Consider the following 21,890-nt stretch of genomic DNA (forward strand, 5'->3'; position numbering starts at 1 on the left):
GTTATGTTGGAGGAGGGAGTGATTAATTTCTCAGGACCTTGTTTTCTTCATTTATTAAACGAAGGAGCCAGACTGGATGATAGCATCATAGGTTTAAAACTGGAAGAAAAGTCATCTAGTCCAAATCCCTCATTTTGTGGATCAGGAAACTGAGGTTCACAGGGTTTCCCAAAGTCATACTGTAGTAAATGACAAAACTCCAGTGATTTCTAAGGATTCTTTCAGCTCAGAATCCTAGGATCCTCTGGTCAGGACAGTAAATGAATCACACAATCTCTTAGCTAGAAGAGACCTATGAGGTTATCTCGTTAACCTCCCACTCAGTTCAACCATGTTTTCAACTGCTTCCATTTCCTATAAGCTCATTTTCCAGGCTCTGTGGAAACTGCTATAACAATGGGAAACTCACTTGTTTATGAGGCAGCCCATTCTATTAGTGGATAACTCTGGTTGTTAGGCAATTTCTTCCTTATGTTCAACCAAAATCTGCTTCCAACTCATTCAGTTCTTGGGATCCTACATATTAAGATTTATTTCCCAAATTGTGCCAGAAGCAGGAACATACATGAAATTAAGTTATAATGACAAAAGGCATTATTATCCCCAACTTGATGGCCAAGTGGGAAGAATGTAAGATTGGGGCTTACAGTATATGGGTTTGAATTCTTTTACTCAAATTACATTATTTTTCTGGGCTTTTGGTTTCCTAAATTGGGGAAAGGTCCCCTCAGTATGTTGGTTGAATACTCTGTAATTTATAAGAGGATCTAGACAAAAATCACATTGGGTAAACAGGCATTAGAGTGAATTTCTTGAAAGTAGGGTCTGTTTTGCCTTTCTTTGTATCCCCAACATTTAGCACAGGACCTGACTATATGATAATGAGAATTATAACTTGAATGGGTTGAAAGGAACTATAAATATGGGATATGGTCAGCCAACCTCTCTGTACTGAGTGCCTCCTCTGAGCCCAACCCTTTGTTCTCTGCTATAGGGATATAGAGAAATCTAGGACCTCAAGCTTGAAGTTTAATTGTAGACCTTAATAAATACATGATTAAAGCATCTACTAATTATTTACTATGTACAAAGCTCTGTGTTAAGTACTTAATCCCTGCACTTAATGAACTCATATTTTAATAGGGAGAGACAACATATAGCTAGTTGACTAATTGACTGAGCAACAGGTAGGAATGGAGCATAATCTCCATAACTATAAGGAATATTAAAGTGGATGAGATCCCAGGCCCATTTAAAATATTTGAACAGGATGATCTCAAAAGTTGCTTTAAGCTCTAAATTATCTTATGATATATGTGGAAAACAAGGTAGAAATGAGGTGAAGAGATACACATAGAGGTATGTGTGACTTGCCTGTAGTCATATAGTGAATTAGTGACAAAACCAAAAATGGAATCTGAATCTGCTGATTCTCTAACCAAGGTCCTTTCAGTTACTCCATACTGTTACCCTATGCTATTTTTTTAAGCCCTGGTGTATTAACTGACTGGGAAAAAAAGGAGAATCTTGAACCGGTTCTGGCTACTACTTTAGAAAAGAAAGAGTTGGGGAGGGGGACTTCCTAATGGATAATCACGTTCAGCAAGAGCTTCCTGGGAAGGAATTACAAATTTAGGAAGCTTAAGATACTGTCATTCAAGGGTGGCTTATTACAAATTTAGGAAGCTTAAGATATTGTCATTCAAGGGTGGCTTATTATCTCCATCAAACCCTACTAAAAATAGGGCCACTGACTTATTAATAGGAAGAACAGGAAATAGTGGGAAATGTAATTGAAATGGGATGAGAGTCAGCCAGCCTGTCTGTATTGAGTACCTCTTCTGTGCCCGGTTCTGTGCTCTATAATGTAAGGATACAGACAAGTCTAGCATATGGTCCTTTTCCTCAAGTTTGAAGTCTAGTTAGTGGTGCAATGAGAATAGCTGGGTCCTGGGAATTGATTCAGATTTTGACCTTGCCACAGTGCCTTCATTCTCTCCCTACTACTCCCTTTCAGGTACTTAATAGTCTAGTTGGGGGCTCATGTACAAATAACTGAATTACAAAGTAGGTATAATGAATGCATGAGAGAGGTCCAGCATGCTGATCAAGATCAGAGAACGGAAAATGTCATTTCTGACTGAAAAGAGTTTGGGGAAGCTTCCTGGAAGAGGTAGCATTTGAGTTGGATCTAGTTGGAGATTGGTGTGACAGTGGTGAGATTCTGAGAGTTGAAGTGTTAGGAGCAAAGAGAGTGACAGAGAATAAATGGGTGACAGATTCAAGGAGTTTATAGGATCTTAGTCTGTATAAGCTAGAAGAGATCTAGTCCAGCCTTTCATTTTGTAGACGAGGAAACAGATCTGGGAAGGAAAGTGACTTGCCTGAGGTTATACAACTAGTAGTAGCAAGATGGAGGGGAGTAGGGCAAAATCATCTGGGGTAGTGGGTAATGCCCCACCTAGGGTATTTCCTAGGTAGTTTAAAACCTCATTCTTTCTGGCTCCAAAGCTAGCTCACTATTCACTATGTCTGTGAGATGGGAGTGAGTGACCATCTATAGATGAAAAGGAGGGGGGTGGATGATGTTGTAAGGAGGGGCCAGTACCTGAGGTCTAGGCTGGAAAGTAGAGAGAGATTTATTTATTTGTTTGTTTTTTTCTTCTATTTATGCCTATGTACTATCATATGCTTTTTTTTTTTAAATAAAGCTTTTTATTTTAAAAACATATGCATGAATAATTTGATAACATTGACCCTTGCATAGCCTTATGTTTTAGATTTTCTCCTTCCCCCCCACTCCCTCCCCTAGATGGCAAGCAATCCAGTATATGTTAAATATGTTTAACTATATGTTAAATCCAATATTTAAACAACTTAGAGATTTAGATGGGGAGAATGGGGATACGACAAGATGATGGAGGACCTTGAAATAAGTAATGATTTGTTTTCAAAATACAGTTCTTGAACATGATAATCTTAAGAAATACAAATAAACAAAATAAAGAATACAATCCCAAATAAAACCATAAAAAACTGATCTAGTTACATTTTTATAAAAGAAGCTCTAATCTTTTGGCAAAAATGGTTAAAAAAAAAAACCCCAACTTATTTGCTCTGGGTCATCTTCCCATCTCTTATTTCTCTGTGGACTTCAAAAATTTTGTTTCTTTTTTTATGTGGATTTGTCAGTGTGCTGAGTTGTTCTAATTCTGCTTTCCCTCCTCAGCCTTGCATTCTATTGCGTTCCCCAGATGTCTTTGCCCTAATTTTTTTTTTGCAATAAAATAATCACATTGATATGTTTAAGTTTTATTTAATTCAACAGCTAAGTTATATTATTAATGATAATAATGATGATGATAGCTAATATTTATGCTAAGCACTTTACGATTATCATCTCTGGCCCTCACAACAACCTTGGGGAGTAGTTGATATTATTATCCCCATTTTACAGATGAGGAAACTGAGTTAAGTGATATTTGCACAAAGTCACTTAAATAGTAAGTATCTGAGGCTAAATTTGAACTCAGGTTTTCCTAATTCTAGGTCCAGCACTCTGTTCACTGTGCTACCTAGCTAGGGTGTCATAATGGAAAACACATTGGAATCAGAAAACCTACTTTTAACACCTAATTTGCTTGATCTCTCTGGGCATCTGTTTCCTCATCTATAAAATGAGAAGATTGAACTAGATGATGGATAAAAGTTCCTTCTAGCTCACAATCTGGGATCCTCTGATTCTATGAAGATATAGAGGACAAAATCCTAGGTGCTGGAAACACTAAAATTAAAAAGGAATCCATTTGCCTACAAAAAGGATGTTTTAAGTGGGGAAGGTGAAGAGGAAAGAGAGGGGTATTCCAAGGTAGGAGAATAAGATGTTGATCTATGGTGTCACAATATGGATGTAACTCATGCATGAGGGAATTCCCTCTACAAGGCAGGCCATTACTTTCTTGGCCAGTACTTCCCGAGGGTCATATAATCAACATGTCAGAGGACTCAAACCTAATTCTTCTGGGCTCTAAAGCTAGCTCACTGTCCACTATGCCAGAATTGCCTCTCCCCAAATGCAAACTGAGATAAGGTATTCAATAGTTGTTTAACATTTAGGATGTTTAAAGGTTGGCTTCCTCCCCCCCCCCCCCCCCCCCCCCCCCGTTGTAACTACCACTGCTGTGAATATTTTTCTACCACTAATTTTTTTTTCCCCTTTCAGTTGTTTTTTAGGTTATAGGCAGTTCTAGTTGTGTGAATTCTAGGTCAGAGCATGTGATGTTTTGTAATTCTTATTGTATAATGCCCAAGTTGCTTTCCAAAAAGACTACTGTATACAAATTCACAGTTCTGCCACAGCTTAATAAGGTGACAGTTTCCCCATAGCTCTGCCTTCACTGTATCTTATTGTTTTACTTATTTTGTCAGTGAAATGGGCACAAGGCAGTACTTAGATGATACAGTGGATAGATCCTGGAATCAAGAAAACATGAGTTGAATTCTGCCATCAGACACTTAGTAGTTGTGTGACCTTTGATAAACTGCTGAACCTCTGTCTGCTTCAGTTTTTTCAAGTGTAAAATTGGAATAATAATAATATTGCGTACCTTGACGGGTTGTTGTGAGGATCAAATGAAATTGTAAAGTACTTAGCACATAGTGTTTGGTATATAGGAGTTCTTTATATAAATATTAGCTATTATTGTTATTACTTCAGAGCTGTTTTCTCAGATTATTGGAAATCTTGAAATTTTTAAAAGTGATTATTAACAATCCATTTTTCTACCTTAAATAATTGTCTCTTGATACCTGCCCACTGGGGGGAATGGGTATAAATAACTGTTATGCATTTAGATGTTAAAGATTTTCATTTTATATATTTATCATCAAGCATTCTCCCGATTCTATTTACTTTCCCTTTATTTTGGAGGTGATGCTTTTTACTTTTGTTTAATAGTCTTATTTCCAATAATTTTCAAGAAAATCTTAATAAACATGAATTCATTGGAAGAATTTGTACAATGGTAGCTTAATGCATTTTTCCTGAAGGAGCTGTTGAGACAAGATGCAGTAGGTAGTAGGGAACCATCAGGGGTTTTTGGACCTGGGAAGTAATTCCTTCTTCCAGATGGGTTGAATGGTTGATGATCTCTAGGACCTCTTCTGACTGAGATTCTGTGAAGGAAATGGCTAGAGAAAGACATTAGGAAGATGATTCGGTTAAGATGTGAGGTTGGTTTGGGAGTTGGGGGACTAAAGGAAAGGAAACTTTTTAAGGAATACATTTTTACTGTCCTATCTTATTTTTATGTCACCTAAATTTCCCCCTGTATCTCTTCCATTCTCTGTCTCTTCTCCCTGCCCCTCCTTTTCAGCTTGACCACTCACAAGGACATTATTGCAATAATCCAGGCTAGAAGAAGCAAAGGTCTCTGATGAGATAGTATTTTGTTAGTGGAAATGGGAAGAGCTAGACAGTGGATAAGAAAAACAGTCATCTGTGGTTATTCCTCTGTTCTTATATATGAGCATTAATTTCTTAACTGGACTGGAAACTGAGAGCAAGGAATGCATAACTTACTCCTCTTTTGCATTTAATCATACTCATCCTCCATCATAGGCATTTGGGTGTGTGTTCTTTCTCCTATTAGCATAGAAGCTCCCTGAGAGAAGGATTGGACTAAGTTCTATTTATCTTTGAATGTCCAGAGTTGAACACAGGACCTTGTATACTGCAGGCACTTAAATCAATGTTTATTGAATCAAATCTCTCTTCCACTTCGTCTCCTAGTCACCACAGAGCCAAGTGCCCAGCAGCCCTTCAGTAAATATTCTTTTGTTTATACAGTATGTCTTTAATTCACATTTCTGCTATTTTGATCCTTCTCCCCTCGCATCTAGTAGTACCTTTCCTTTGAGATTGTTCCCATTCATTTTGTAGATCTTGTTAAATATATAGTTGGTTACATTTGTCTTCTCCATTAATATGTGAACTCCTTGAGGGCTGGGACCATGTTTTATCTCCAGTGCCTGATAGATACATAGCAAGTGCTTAATAAATGCTTGTTGGAAGCCTCTCCTGCAAGGGGAAGTTGCAACTAATGTGAGATTGTGTGCAATCATTCACAGAATCATAGATCTAGAGATGGAAGGGATCTCAAAAGCCATCAAGTCAGATTACCTCTTTCCCCCATTTTATAGTAGAGCAAACCGCCCCCTAGAAAGAACAAGTGAAATGACTTGCTTAAGATCATATAAATGGTAAACTATCAGATACAGAATTTAAATGTAGCTTCTCTCTTGTTTCCACTGCTAATGTTTTTTCCAAAACACCACACTTCCTCCCTTGTCACTGGACAAACATTTATTGAGTATCTGGTACATTACCTAATAACATGCTAGATGCTGGAGTTACAAAGACAAAAACAAAAACAGTCTTCAAGGAGGTTACATTCTACTTAGGGGAAATAACTTGTACTAGATAAGGAAGTACAATATATATGTATATATGCATGCATGTATGTATGTATGTATATGTATATGATGCCTCTGACCTAGAAGGGTCAGCCTAAGAGGCTTGATCTAGTCCAGCCACATCGATTCTGTGACAAGAATCCCTGCCCTTCCTTCTCTAGCTCCTTAGCTCCTTGTCTCAAAGAGGGTCCTATTTATTAAAGTTGATTTGTAAAATAATTCAATTGAATATATTTTCATAGTGAGTTGTTATGGTTTTTTTTTTTTTTTTTGGTGGTTGTTGTTATATCTATAGAAATTTCTTCTTTTTTTTTCTTTCTTTCTTTCTTTCTTTTTTTTTTTTTTTTGACTGAGGCAATTGGGGTTAAGCGACTTGCCCAGGGTCACACAGCTAGTAAGTGTTAAATATTTAGTGTCTGAGGCCAGATTTAGACTCAGGCTTCCTGACTTCAGGGCTGGTGCTCTATCCCCTGTGCCACCTAGCTGCCTCTAGAAATTTCTTAAAGGGAAATTCCATCCATGGAGCACAGGAGAGATTGGCCCCTTCCTCACCTGCCTGAGTGTTACCATGGGAACAAAGTGATTCAGATGACTGGTTGAGTGTAAGGCCCAGTTGGAGAAGAGAGAGATAGATTTGTAATTGTATCTCCAGGTGGCTGAAGTTTGAAGGAGTGAATGTTGAAGGGGTCATGTTTGAGCAAACCTAAAGTTAGAATGATTAAAAAAAAAAAAAAAAAGACAGCCTTGTCCTTCACTATGAAAGAGGAACATGCTGGGAATTTTGTTTTAAGCTAAAAGCAGTCATTGTGATGAAATATGAGGGTGGAAGGAGGGGGCAAGTTTTATGGAACTTTTAAGAAAATGAGAGGGAAGTAGCCAATGCATTTGGTCTATAAGCCATCGGAGGGACCCCTGTAGGAAACTCCCAGTTCTGTCTGTGTTACTGGCACCAATTATTTAACTCTTTGGACACTTCATTTATAAATGAAAGGTTAGATTCTCAAATGTACTTTTCCCCTCTTAATCTGTGATCCATTGGCTATTTTTTCTATAACTTGCTACAATTGCAGGCTTAAAGGGGCACCTTATCTCAGGCCACTACAACCTGACCTTGGACTAACCATGTTTTCTACAGTGTGAGAAATTACAGGATTTGTGCACAGTCGAGAAAATGAGAGGTATGTCACATAGTTACAGTGTCAAACTTAAAACAGAAATGTTGCTTAAGGATTTCCTCACTAAGCTCAGACCTTTCCACCCAAATCTTTCCCTTGCTTAACTCTCTTTCAAAGGACTCATATCTCTTCCTAAGTTTTCCTTTGTTTTTGTCCTCCCAATCTAAACTAAAGCCTGGTTCCTCTGGATTCTCATGGAGGAAGTCAGCTCCTTCCCCCTTCCCTCCCCTCCTGTATTCTTTAGGTTTCATTCTCAACCTGCTAGATTGTCCTCCGGAGAGTCCCCTAACCTTTTGAGATCTTGTTCTCCCAGACTCTTTATATGCACCCTTCTGCATCCTCTCATTTCAATCTGTCACCTTCCAAACTCCTCTTCTAGCCTTAACTTCTTTTCTCTTCATTCTTTTCTGCTCCCAGAGTGACAGGAGATATTAAACAGTTATTTCTGATATAATGGGGAAAACACAGTAAATATAGATTCTGACTTGAGGCTCTGTTTCTTACTCACTACCTGTGTGACCTTGGGCAATAGCTCCCTTGAATTTGTATGTCCTGGTAGAGTTTATAAATCATTTTCAGGGTTCTGCCTCTCTATGTCCCAGTTTGCTTTTCTGTCAAAGAAGGAACTTGACTGAAATAGTTTCTAAGGGTCCCTCTAGTTCTAAATCTTGTTGTGTTATGTTTTTCCCAGTCAATTCTCTGTCTGATAGATGGACGTTTATAATACTTCCACTTTAGTAGAGGATCTGTATGAGATGACTCTTGTCTGAAGCAAACAGGTTGATTGTTGTTTGGTCCTGTCCAAGTCTCCGTGACCCTATTTGGGGTTTCCTTAGCAAAGATACTGAAGGGGTTGCCTTCTCCTTCTCCAGCTCATTTTATGATGAGGAAACTGAGGCACACAGAGTTAAGTGACTTGTTTGGGGCCACACGGCTGGTGTCTGGGGCCAGACTTGAGGCCCAGCACTCAATCCTCTGCGCCCCTAGCCACCCAAACAAGGTGAATCATAAAACATGGGAGTAGACATGGGATCTTTGTCACTGCTCAGCAGAATGAGAGAGACAGCAGGTGGTCCAGGGAAAAGCAGCTGTATTGGCATTGGGAAAGTCCTAGAACCAGAGGCCACCTGTCTGTGGCTTACTGCTTGTGTGACCTTGGCTAAATTACTTGGACCTCCCTGAGACTAGAAGGTGGTTTGGGTCCCTGCTTCCTCTGTATGAGAGATCGCTTTCTCCCCCGGGACTGCTTGAAATGAACTCGGTGTTCTGCCCTTCTCCTCTGCCCTATGTGACCCACTTTCCCTGTAGGCTCAAGGTCCTGAGTGTGAGGGAGGATGTTTAACATCCAGGAAGCAGACTTCAAGAATGCTGGCTCTCATCCAGCCAGCAAACAAAGAGTCCTTGCTCTCCCCAGTCCCTATCCGTCCCACTATGCTGTCTGTAGTCCTGTTCTGTCAAATGCATAAAGTCTTTTAAAATCCCCTTCCACATACACTCCTCCCAGCTTCGGGTACTTGTTGAAGGGCTTCCTCCTGGAGACAACATATCTTCAGCCACCCTCGGCAAGGCTGGCATCCAAAGTAGCAGAGGGAGTTGCATGCACTGGGATCCCCACTGTTGCGGTCAGACCACAGAGGGCAGCTCTCTGTGTAGGGCAAGGGGAGGGATATATTTGCAAAAGAAGGTAATGTAAAACACAAAGGTATCAATACAAGTATTTTAAAAAATAAAATATGGGTGTTGGCCTACATGATCTCAGAGATCCCTTCCAAAGTTAAGTGCTGTGATGAAAGCTTCCCTGAGGCTTTGCTTGTGAGTAGAGGTAATTCTCCCTGTCCTCTGCCTCACGGGGCTCTGAGGATGATCCCATGAGATAATGAAAATGCACATGCTTTGGAAATGGGAAACTAAAGTTTGGTCCATGTGGGAGACATTTTGACATGAGTTTCATGTGTCTGCAGACTCTCTGGGCCCTTCCCCCTGTGGCCATTGAGAACAGCTCTTGGCTAACCTCTTCATCCCTCTCTGATTTTCAGCTGAGAACATCTGGTCCTCCCCTTATCCCAGTCCTGTGGGTCAGGGACTGAGCCAGGTAAGAGGATTTTTCAACCATATAAAGTCATTTCAGACAGGACAATGGAGAGATGAGATCCTTGTCTAGTCTGCCAGCCAGCCCAAGGCTGTGTGCAGAGCTCACTCATCACTTGGACGGAGAGGGGTGAGGTGAGGAATTCTTCCTTGTTCACATCTGGGATTTCATCAGCACAGAGAGCTCCCTGACGAGCAGATTCTCTTTAACAGTATAGATCAACAACTGTCTTACCATGGAGAGTTGGAAAGAGTTGCCTGGGGCACTGAAAAGTTAGGTGGCTTGTCCAGAGCTTCACAGGACAGTATGCTTCAGAGGCAGCATTTAAACCTCAGGTCATCTGGGTTCCATGGCCTGGCCTTTTGCTGTTCCTTAGAGGCTTGTTGTCATCAGAGACGTTGTAACCTTCCTGAGACAGATGGACCACTCACAAATAAAAGTTCAAAAGAATTGTTACCTTGCTAAGGAATGCAGACTAAAAAGGGTGATAGGAAATGTCCTTTCAGTAATCAAGGGAATTAAGAACATCCATGTTCTCATTCTAGGATGAGTATCAACTCACTGAATGACCCTGGGAAAATTATTTCTTTCTGGTTCCAAGTTTCCTCCTCTGTCACATAGGGATAACTGTGTTTTGATTCTCTCACAGTACTGTTTGTGAGGTTCCTTGAGCAGATGAATAAATGATTTGTAAAATATTTTGAAAAATGCACAGGATATTTTTTTGTCTCAGGACTTTAGTCCTCCAAGGCCAAAGTTTGGAGAATGTTTGGTGACATCTGTCTCATGAATGAGGGGAGCAGTTTAGTTGGAGACCACCTGTTTTCTCACCAAGACATGTTTCCCCTTATGCTAGAATGATTGAGTTTTGGATTTTTGCCTCTTTTCCCCTGCCTGAGCCCTATTTAGTTGTTCTCTGCCTGGGGACAGAACCTCCTGTCTGGAGAGTCTTCCATTATCCAGTGGGAGGAGTCACTCTGGGAGGTGTGAAGAAAAGAGAGAGATCTTAGTTCTGCACAAGCAAATGGCAATATCAGACATTCAGTCAAAAAGCACTTGCAAAATGTCTACTGAGAGCCAGATCTGCTCAATATTGGGGTACTGACAAAACTTCATAGTAGCTTCAGAGACAAAGAAAGTAATAGACCCTCCCCTCAAGCAGCTGATGTTCTATTTACAACTACATGAAAGTAAATACAAAGGTAACTCTGTGGGAGAGCACTAACAACATGTACCTAGAGAAAGTCCGTGCTATACAAAGTCACCCATGGTGCAGGGGGAAGCCCGGGGATTGGGAAGTCCTTGTGAAGGAGATGGTGTCTGAGGTGAGCTTATGAGGGCACTGGGGATCTGGGGGGTGGGGATCAGAGCATTGAAGGAGCCACAGAGGGTGGGAGGAGAAGGAGGGCAGGTAACCCACAGCCTCTCAGAAGGGCTTTGTTTGGCTCAACAAGAGGTAGTGGCACTAGAAAGAGACAGGACCTGAGTTTACATCCTGCCTCCACCACTTTCTCCTTAGGTGACTGTGATCAGGTCACTTAGCTAGCCTCCCTTAGCCTCAGTTTTCTCATCTGTAACACGAAAGATGGCCTCTGAGGTCCATTGCAGTTCTCATGGATGAGCTGACTATGAGATTTAATATATCTATATTAATATCTATTTAATATTTCTCTGGATCGGTTCCTTCTCGCTTTTCTATCCTAGTATAGCATCCAGTTACTTAAGAGGGTCACCTTGGATGCTGCAACCACCATCCTTTTGATGCTATCCAAGCCTTCTTGGCTCTGAGAGCTCCCAGGCTGAAAATGTTCCAGGCTCAGGGAGGCAGCTGTTTTCTGGGCTGCAGGTATTGCTCACATTTGTCAGGTGGTGCCCTTTGAGGGACATGGCAATCCTTCTCTCACAGATGCCCTCAGGAAAGGAAGTCATGGGAGTTAGTTGGCTAAGGCTGTTGATGGTCTGTGGCTGATGGGTGGTACATTACCAAATAATATTCAGTTTTTTGTTTTAAGCTTATTAATCTAGTTTCTCCAGATAGATTGTAAGCTTGTGGATGGCAAGGTTTATGAGGTATATTCCTAGGAGGCAGCCAGCCTGGCTTTGCGGAGAGAGTACCAGCTTTGGAGTCAGGACATAGGACTCCCAGACTCAGCTGTGTCATTGATGAGCTGAGTCAGCTTGGGCTGTCTCTCCTTCCTCTGGGTTTGGGAACCCACAACTGTAGAGTAGGAGATCTTAGATTCTGCTCTAGGCTCAGCCACACCACTCACCAACTCCTTGTATGGGCATTCCTCTGGAATGTTCTCTCTCCTCACCTCTGTTTTTAAATCCCTGGCTTCCTGCATGTCTCACCCAAAACACCACCTTCCACAAGAGACATTTTCTGGTGTTGCCTCCTGCGCTTATGGGCTTCCCTTCTAAAACTATTGTCCATCCACTCTCTTATGAATATCTCTTCACTAGGTAAGTTCCTTGAGGACAGGAACTGGGTTTTGCTTTCTTTCTGTATCCCCAGGGCACACTTCCTGAAATATGGTACACATTATTAAATGCTTATAAATTGATTGATGGCTTTCCCATTTGTTTAAAAAAAAAATGTACTAGAGACTAACCCAACCCAGATATGGGTATGCTTTATTATACAGTACTGAGCACAGAGTAGATGCTCAATAAATATTGCTCAAAGATGGCTGAGTCCCAGGGCTTTTCCCCACCCTCACCCCCCTCCCTCCACTCCAGTTTTTTCACTCAGTGTTTTTCCTATTCAAAACTTTTCTCTAGAGGTGTATAGAGTAAAAAGTACTCGCCAGACTCAAATTGGAAGACTTGGATTTTAATGCTGGCTCTGATATTTAGCTGTGGGACTTAAGTTTAGTCACCCTCTCTGAGACTCTGTTTCCTCACTTACAAAATGGGGATGATAATACCTGCCTCAAAGGAGAATGGAGAAAAAAGTTCTGTAGAAATCTAAAGTGTTACAAAAATATACTGATTTTTATTTATTTATTACTGTTCATACATCTAGAACTAGAAGGGAGTTTAGGTTATCTGATTCCAACCCCATATTTTATGGATGAGAAAACTGAGACTTGACCTTGTCCGAGGTCACACAGCTAGAGAACAAGAGAATTAAGATTCAAACTCGGCTCCTCTCATTTAAAAATGAAAGTTCTTTCTGCAGGGCCTGTACTGAGGGAGTCCAGTTGGAAAGAATGAGCCCTATTAGAAAGAACTCATTAGTTGAGGTTATCCCCTTACTGGCTAGGCTTTGGAAAGTTGGGACCAGCTCCCACATTCCTATCTCTGTACCCAGCAAGCTCCTCCCTCCCCTCCCTCAGCAGAGAATGGACTTGAGGATATGAGAGAGTGGGGAGTAGAAACTTGAGTTCCTCTCTCATGTATACTCATACTTCCCCACTCCCTCCCAGGATATAGAAATCTCATGCTTATGTTTCAAAGTCCCTTCTTTACAGCAAACTGTCTCTAGGGAAAACTGGGGAATAGAATCACAAAATCATGGGATTTCGAGCAAGACTTTAAAGATCATTTTCCAGAGCAGGAAACTGAGGTCCACAGAGATTAAGTGACTTGCCGAATGTCACACAGCTGGTTAGTAGCAGAGCCAAGATTCAGGCCCAAAGCTTCTGAATTCCACATCCTGTTCTATTACCACAGTTGTCTCCAGAGACTGAAATGACTTGCTCTGGAATTGGCCAAGAAGTGTCACCACCAAGACATGTAATCTGCTGTCTAATGTGGGTGATAGGGTGGAAAGAATACTGGATCTGGAGTCAAGGTCTTAGTCCAAATCTGTTTTGCTACTCTACCTATGTGACTATGAACCTCAGTTTCCTAATTTGTAAACGAGGGGGTTGGACTAAATCGATTCTAAGGTCCCTAACAATTGTAAATCTATTTATTCCTTGCAGGTCTCCTGACTACAAGACCACTTAAAGAAAGTTTGGATCAGAAGGTAATAATCACACCTCACCTTTATAGGCAACTTTATAATCCTTTATATCCATTATTAAATTCAACAGGCATTATTTTAAGTACCTGCTATGCAGGAAGAGAGATCAAGTCTAGCTAATAATAAGTTCCTGCCCTTTGGGAGCTCACAGGTTATTAAGAGTTAATATTTCTTGGCCCTCAGGTTTGACCTTTCCCCTTCTGCAGACTGCTCTGGAAGATAATTTTAAAAATTATTAGTAGCTTTTCTTTTTGTGGTGAATCCCCTTCCCCACCCAGATAGTCTATCCTTATATTAAAGAAAGTAAAGGGATTAGGGGAATCCAGTCTGTGAAAGTATCTTGAAAAAGTTTAAAGTGCCACAGAAATACCTGATGACATTATTTTTCCCAGTTGATCTTATTCTTTTAGGCAAGTTGAGAGATGGGGGGTTGGGGGAAATGGTGCCTCAGGGAGGAAGTAAATCTTTAGCTGGGATTTGGAGGCAAGATGGAATTCAAGCTCAGCCAGTTCTTGCCACCCAGCTTTTCTCTCTGCTTCTCTCCTTTCAGGGAATGTACATTCTTGGCTCATTAATAGGCCTTTCTGTTATAGGGCCTCTGCTGTGCCCCTTTTATCAATGTGGATTCTTTTGCTGTGTGGGTGAATAGCCAGCGACCTCTTTGTGCTTTATTGGAAAGAAGTTGCTTGGAGGTTGGAAAATGCTGGGGAGGGGGGAAGCCATCCCATTTCTTTCTGCTGTCATAGCTTTCCTCTGGCTTATGTGCAGATGTGGCGATGTTAACCCTTTCCTTCCCTCACCAGCCAATCGGCTATTCATATTGCCTTTTGAAGAGGGAGAAACAGAGTTCATCTCAGTGTGGGGAGATGCACATCTCCTCAGGATGGGTCCCCTAAAAGGGTATGTGTCTGCTTTTAAGATTGTGACAGTGAATTAATCATAAAGAATTCAGGCGTTACCATTTATTCCCTGGAAAGTTCGGTGCAAATCACTCTTCTCTGGGCCACAGTTTTCCCACTTCTAATGAGAGATTTGGACTTGATGTTCTCAACATTCTGGATCCATTCTTTGTTTTATTTGGTATAATGCAGGCCATTCCTAGGAAGTGCCAGGTTGAGCATTCCTGACTTGGTACAATAATGGTGAGGCATCCTCAAGTGATCAGGTATAAGAAGACATCATGGTACCTTGATGTGGGTGTTCAGCTGAGATACAGGAGACCTGGATTCTATTTCACTCTTGACATTGTTTGCTACTAAGTCAGAACAAATCCATCTACTTCTCAGGACCTCATTGTCTGCCACCTTCACACAGAAATAATAATCCCCACCCAGCTGAGCTCAGGGTTACTATAAGGGATCACATCAGGACTTCACTTCAGAAGGAATAAAGTGCTTTCTGTAGAAAGATCCCTTACATACTAAAAATGTTTGCTGAATTTGTTTTGTTCTATTGATCAGTTAGTCTTCATTAAACAAAGCTCCCCTAAACCATTTAACCCAAATCAAAATCAGTCCTGTCTTCTGCTACTTAATGTAGGGGAAAATTCTTGGCATCAAGAAGGCCCAAAGGAATCTGGATTTAGGAACCAGTGACCAGTAAAGAATATAACCTGTCAAAAAATCAAGGAATCCTAAGACACAGAATGTAGGAGTTAGAATGTAGACCTTCTGAGCTGGAGGGTAACACACAAGAGTGGAAAGGTGAAATGGCTTGCCCAGGGTCACCCCGCTAAGGGGGGGTTTGGGGTGGATCTGAATACCGATCTTCCTGGCTGCCTTTCTCTCGTCTTACCTCTCTTTTCTTCACACCAGTCCAATGCTTTATATTTTGTAGTTCTCCCACCAAGAGGCCTGTACTCCCCAAACCCTGCAGTCTCCCCCAAAGCCTTTGTTGGTCAAGCATCGTGCATAGCTCTTTTTCCTGTTCCAGTCCTCTTTCCTTGATGCTCTATCCTGGTAGTGAGGCGACTCTGATCACTCTCTCCAAAAAAGTGGACATTTCTATTGTGTTTCGCATATATCATCTCACTTGATGGGTCCAATGTCACCCCCGTTTTACAAATGAAGCGACTGATCCTTGTCCAGGGCCTCTGGCACTGAGTATCAAGGTAGGATTTGAACCCACAACTGATGCTCCTATTATCTGTTAGACTTCCATACTGCTTCTCTTGGCCCAGGACTCTTCCAGGCCGAGCCAATGAAGTCTAAACAAGTTTGACCAGAATAGAAAGGCCTTGGGGAAGGACCCTCCCCATGTTTCTGGCCAGCACCAGGCTGAGGACACTCATTATCAGGTGACCACAAGGTGAGGGGGGTTTGTTTTTTGTCAACAGTAACTCTTGAAGTAGAGTGCTAAGTAAGGCACAGCTTGGGGTGTGGGTGGGGTGTGGTGTTTTCTCTGACAAAGTCAGAGCTCCCTGAACTGTGTATTAGTATCAGACCCAGAAGGACCTTGGAGAGCTATATCCTGAAGCCTTCATTCTGTGCAAGAAGAACATAAGGCCCATTCTGGTCTGAGTGCCCCACACAGCATGCTGCTCAATTCAGTTCAAACATTTATTAAGTACCTACTTACAGCAGGGAAGCTAAGTGGAGGAGTACATTGAGGGCCTAGACCTGGAGTCAGGAAAATTTCTTCCTCAGTTTAAACTCAGTCTCAAACTCTTACTAGCTGTGTGACCCTGGGCAAGTCACTTAATCCTGTTTGCCTTTTGGCAAACCGCTCTAGTACCTTTGCCAAGAAAACCCAAATGCGGCCATGAAGAGTCAGACATTATGAACAGCAAGCATTATACCAGGTACTGGGAATATGAAGCCAAAAATGAAACAAGCCCTGACCTCAGGAAGCTTATAGTCTGCTCCTGCTGGTGCTGGGGAAATATAATATGAAAAGTTAGTAAATGTAAATTTATAAATATATAAGAATGAGTGTGTGTGTTTGGGTACTTTCTGGGAGATTCCCGTGTGAGAAGAGGCATGCATGCTGTGCTTTGAAGGAAGCTAGGAATTCCATGAAGCAGAGCCAGGGGAGAAATTTATTCTAGATTTTAGGAATCACTTGTGCAAAGGCATTAAGATCAGAAATTTAGAAAGTCACCCATTCTATCCCATTGCTGATAGGTCATTTTTATTGGCGAGAAAAACAATTAAATGCTGGATGAATTGAAGTAAGATTGCTCTTTTTTCCTGTGGATGAGTCTTAGCTCCCCAATTAGGCCCTAAGATTTCCTGAGAACAAGGTCTGTTCTCTCCTCCTTCTCCTCTTCTTTCTTCCCTTTCTTTTCTTCCTTCTCTTTTTTCTTCCCTTTCTTCTCTTCTTCCTTTTTCTTCTCTTCTCTTTCTTCTCCTCCTTCTTTTTGTCCTGCTTCTCTTTCCTCCTCTTTCTTCTTTTTCTCCTTTTGCTCCTTCTCTTTCTAAAAATGACTAAAGCATCTTAGTGGTTTTAACACACGTTTATTCAATGTGTGCTTTATACAATAGCCTGTGATAGTTACATATAACAAGCAAAGATTAATAGAATCATAATCTCACTCTCATAGGCTTGCTGTCTGAAAGAGGGGCATCCAGGGCAACTTCAAATAAGTGAAATACAAAATTGTATTCTATGTATCAGAAGCAAACCAAGTGCCAAGTGAATTCTTAGGGAGAAGTCTTTGCGAAAGATTTCAAAAGTTGGTGGAATTAAAATAGTCAGAAATGGGGAAGAGCGGGCATTCCAGCTTGGAGGATAGTACAAGCAAAGTTCCAGGAGTATTGTTGTTCAGTGGTGTGCAACTTTTCATAGCCCTATCTATAGACCATACTATCTATGGAGTTTTCTTGGCCCAGATATTAGAGTAGTTGTACCATTCCCTACTCCAGTAGGTTAAGGCAAACAGAGGTTAAATGATTTGTCCAGGATCGCACAGCTAATAAGTGTCTGAGGCAGGATTTGAATTCAGGTCTTCTTGACTCCAGACCCAACTCTCTGTCAACTGTACCACCCAATTACTTCCTATAGAGAACATGGTGAGAGTGTTGTGAATAGAAATGAGCTAATCCAAGAAGGGGAGAGACAGAAAACCTTAGAGTTTGACTATCGGAAGTGATTAGAGTCATATGGCTTTAAGGAAGCCACCAGCCTTCTTGTCTTCTCCCCTCCTTCTCTCACCACAGCTTAGCCCCTTTGTCAGCTTGTCTACTGCTATGACCTTATTTTCATGTGGAGTCCCTAGAATTTCCCCTCCTGTCAGGGGCCCCTTGGGAATCAAGGAAGTCATGTGAAATGAAGACTTTCCTGAGCAGGGGGGAAGGAATGGGTGGCTCATCATGATTCAGCACCAAGTAAAACTGGGCTCAGTTTCTGTCTCTGGATGGGGCAGCAACTGTAGAGAGGAGAGACTTTACATTGGCCATGAGGGACAGTCATAAAATTAAGGATCCTGAAGTTCAGGGTCTGCCTCTGCTACCCATGAGGTACGTGATATTGCTTCAGCAAGTTGATGTCTCTTCTCTGGATCTTAATTTCCCTCTTTTCCAAATGGGGATGTTAATTTCTATACTGATTTCCTCACAGAGTTATTATTGGGTATCATATGTGGCAATGACTGGAAATGGGTTCCAGAAACTATAAGGGATTGCTTTATTCATTTTTCTTAGATATCTCTTTAAATCCTTAATAAAGGAATACAGGGTAGGTATAGGAAGGAGGAGAAGCAGGAGCATTGAGGTCTGCTTCCTCTCTCCTGCTCCAATATTTTTGGTGGCCATCATTTATCTGCAATAGCCCAAGATTCTTGAAAGATATCATGTGAAAATAGATGGGACAAGAAGACCTTGGTGCAGTGGTTAGCATTTTCTATTTCTTATTGATCTTTGACTGCAGAACTAAATTTTTTTCTTAGGTATCTGACTCTCCAAATAACTCTTATCTGTTCTTCCAGGATTTTTAAGAAGGGAAAAAGAACAGAGTCTACAAACAATAAACTTCAGTTCTTGGGAAAATTCTAGAAAGGATAATTAAAGGGCCATGGTTAGTGAGCATCCAAAAGGAAGCAATGATTACACAGAGCCAGCATGGCTTTCATCAAGAACAGATTGTGCAGAGGTTAATCTTATTTCTTTTTCTAATCGGGTAAATAAACTGACAAATAAGTGGAATGCTATAGATAAACTATACCTAGATTTTTGTAAAATGTTTAATAAAGCATTTCTTTCTATTCCATATAAAATATTGAAAAATTTGAATGAGGTAAAAACGCAAATAATAAAATAATAGAAGTAATTATAACTTCCATTTATATAGAACTTTAAAATTTGCAAAACACTTTATAAATATTATTTCATTTTATCCTCCCTGAGAGGTAAAGGCTATTATTATTCCCATTTTACAGATGAGAAAATTAAGGCATAGAGAACTAAGTGACTTGTCCAGGGTCATATAATTAGTTAGTGTTGTAGGTGGGCTTTGAACTTAGTCTTTTAACTGCAGCTCCAGAGTTTTGTCTGTTAGGCCACCTGAATAATAGATGAATTTAGAACCGGTTGAATAGTTCAATTCAGAATAGTTATAATGGTTCAGTGTCAATTCTAGAAGGATGTCTCCAAAGGAGGTCCACAGAGATCTGTTCTGAGAACTCATTTTTCCCTTATCCTGTAATCAATAACAGGTAGGTGCCATCATATTACATTTGCAGGTGACCCAAAGCTGGCAGGTATAGATAGCTAGGTAACACAATTAAATTCTAAAAAGTTCTTGACAAGATCAATTAGCTGAATCTAATAACAAGAAATTCAGTAGAGATACATTTCCATACGTAGCTCCTACTTCTGCTCTATAGGACCAGATAGAACAAATCTAATCTCTCTTCCACAGGACAGCCATTCAGATTTTTAACTTGAGGTTGGTTGGTTTGTTTTTAAAATCAGTTTTACAAGTATATTATTGGAGAGGAATGGTTAGACAAATGTTTGAAAAAGATCTGGAGGTTCGAGTGGTCCATAAGCTCAGCATGAGTCAAAAAGGCTCCTTTGCTCTAAAATTACACTGAGAGGCAGAGCTTTCATGAATAGGGAGGCAGTAGTGATCCTTCTGGGCCTGGATCCAGGTGTGCTGAACACACCTGGAGTGTTGTCTCTGTTCTAGGACTAATAGTTTGGGAATGATATTGATAATCTAGTGAGTGGCCAGAGATGGGGACACAAGATGGTGAAAGACTTTGAGTCCATGCCATGTTAGGATCAGTTGAAGGAACAATATTTAGTCTGGAAAAGCAAAAGCTAAGGGGGTGAGAAGAACAGGGGGAAGAGAATGCCATGCCAGCTCTCATGGGGAGGAGAGATTAGACTTATTCCATCTGGTCTCAGAGGACAGGAGCAGGAGCAAAGGACAGGGATTGTCAAGAAGCATAGTCAGGCTTGAAGTTGGAAAATGTACACTGGGCTGCTGAGGAGGGGAGTGAGGGGTTGCACTCTTATAGCTGAGGCTGGAAGACCATTTGACAGATATGTGATTGTGGAGATTGTTTTGGAGTGTGGCCTCCCAGTCCCTGAAGTTCTATGCTTCTGGTCTCTGTGTTACCAGTCTCTAAGAGCTGTCAGTTATCTTCCTAAAACATTTTAGTTCTGGCCCTCTTTCTTGTATCAAAGCCCCCAGGGATTCCTGTTGCCTTCAATAAAACATGGAAGGGAGTGTCTTAGCCTGGAATTGAAGGCCTTCTGATTTCTGGAGTCAAAATAGAAAATCTGAGACCCAAAAAGGAAGATAAATTACCTGAAGTCATTCCACAAAAGTGAAGGAAGTCCCAGGACCCAGGAAGAACCTGGGTCTCCTGTCGCTCTGAACAGTATTGTTTTCATGGTTGCTAGGGGTAGGGAAGGAAGAGCTGGTCTTGGGATCTACAAGGCTTGCGTTCTAATCCTGCTTCTGACTTCCCTTCAAATACTCTACACTGGCAGTGCCTGACTCAAATGCAAATGAGGCAAGGGCAGGGGAAGGGGAGGGCAAAAGGGCGAAGAAGGGAAATGGGGGGTGAAGGTGATGAGGAGGGGAAAGGCACTAAATCATACATCAGGATCCCTATGGACACTTATCTACTTGGAAGACCACATTTTAACATTACAACATTATTGTTGTTTTTAACCACGTCTAATTCTTTATGACTTCATTTGGAATTTTCTTGGCAAAGATACTGGAGTAGTTTGCCTTTTTTTTTTTTTTTTTTTTTTGAATTATTTTACAGATGAGGAAACTGAGGCAAACAGTGTTAAGTGACTTACCCAAGGTCACACAACTAGCAAGTAATTGAGTGCAATTTTGAACTTTAGACCCTTAGAACCTGGTACTCTCTCCACTGCATCACTTAGTGCTCCCAAAGGCAGGTGATTAATGGAAAGAATAATGATACTGAAATGAGGAACCCTGGCTTTGAGGTGACATTCACCTTGTGATCTTTCAGAAATGGCCTCTGGCAATCCTCTGTTGCTGGTCTGCATTGGTAAATGGTATTTCCTTAGTGGGAAGTTCCCTAAATCAGTGAAATCACAGATCTGAACAACAACAAAAAAGATAATCATAACTAATTATTTTTGTTAGTCTTATTGTATTACCCTAATTCCTCTAGGCTTTCAGATGTGATTGTAGGAGAGCCCAAGTTTGGATAGGTCTTGTCAGTCTGATGAAGGGCCAGGGAAGGTCTGCATTTTTGATGCCTGAGGATTACTCTGGCTAAAGTTTGGAGATGCCCATTTTGTGAGGATGGTCACAGGGGGACTATTCTTTTGGCCACAACAGCTGTTAGAGACCATCTGCTAAGTCAAAGGAGTTGGGATCTGTGGTGGCAGAAATATTACCCATGACTATAAAATGTGGAGCCTTGAAACAGAAATATTATTTCACATTTGGTATTTACATCATCTTTTGTGATTTAGAGTGCCTTCTTCATAGCAACAAGGTGAACCTAAAATGAAGAGACATGCCCTAGATCACATGGCTAATGTCTGAACTTAGCCTTGAGCCCAAAGTCAAGGTCAAAGCACCTGCCACTCTAGTGTGTCAACTAGAGTCTCCTGCTCTTTGTAAAACCCAGGGAAGTATCCCTCTGATTTGATTGCCTCTTGAAAACACTGAGAATGTAGTTGGCAAAAAGAGCTGGGGCAGAGGGCAGCCTGGCTCTGTGGGTCATGGTACAGTGGTCTGATGA

General features: G+C 41.1%; 1 protein-coding gene across 5 annotated transcripts in view; it reads left to right on the forward strand.

The window, feature by feature from the left end:
* The window catches only part of SRC (SRC proto-oncogene, non-receptor tyrosine kinase), a 112,811-nt gene that overhangs the window by 45,698 nt on the left and 45,223 nt on the right, over positions 1 to 21,890 (forward strand). For 3 of the 5 annotated variants that reach the window (XM_051979336.1, XM_051979340.1, XM_051979341.1), the window contains exon 3: positions 13,668 to 13,711. The exons of 1 other annotated variant lie outside the window; for it this stretch is intronic. The gene's annotated coding sequence lies outside the window, so the exon portion shown is untranslated. Of the gene's footprint in view, positions 1 to 9,685; positions 9,742 to 13,667; positions 13,712 to 21,890 lie in introns of all 5 variants that reach the window. One more of the 5 variants, XM_051979337.1, reaches the window with a different exon arrangement.

Source organism: Antechinus flavipes, chromosome 2, assembly GCF_016432865.1.
Source record: "Antechinus flavipes isolate AdamAnt ecotype Samford, QLD, Australia chromosome 2, AdamAnt_v2, whole genome shotgun sequence".
NCBI lineage: Eukaryota > Metazoa > Chordata > Mammalia > Dasyuromorphia > Dasyuridae > Antechinus > Antechinus flavipes.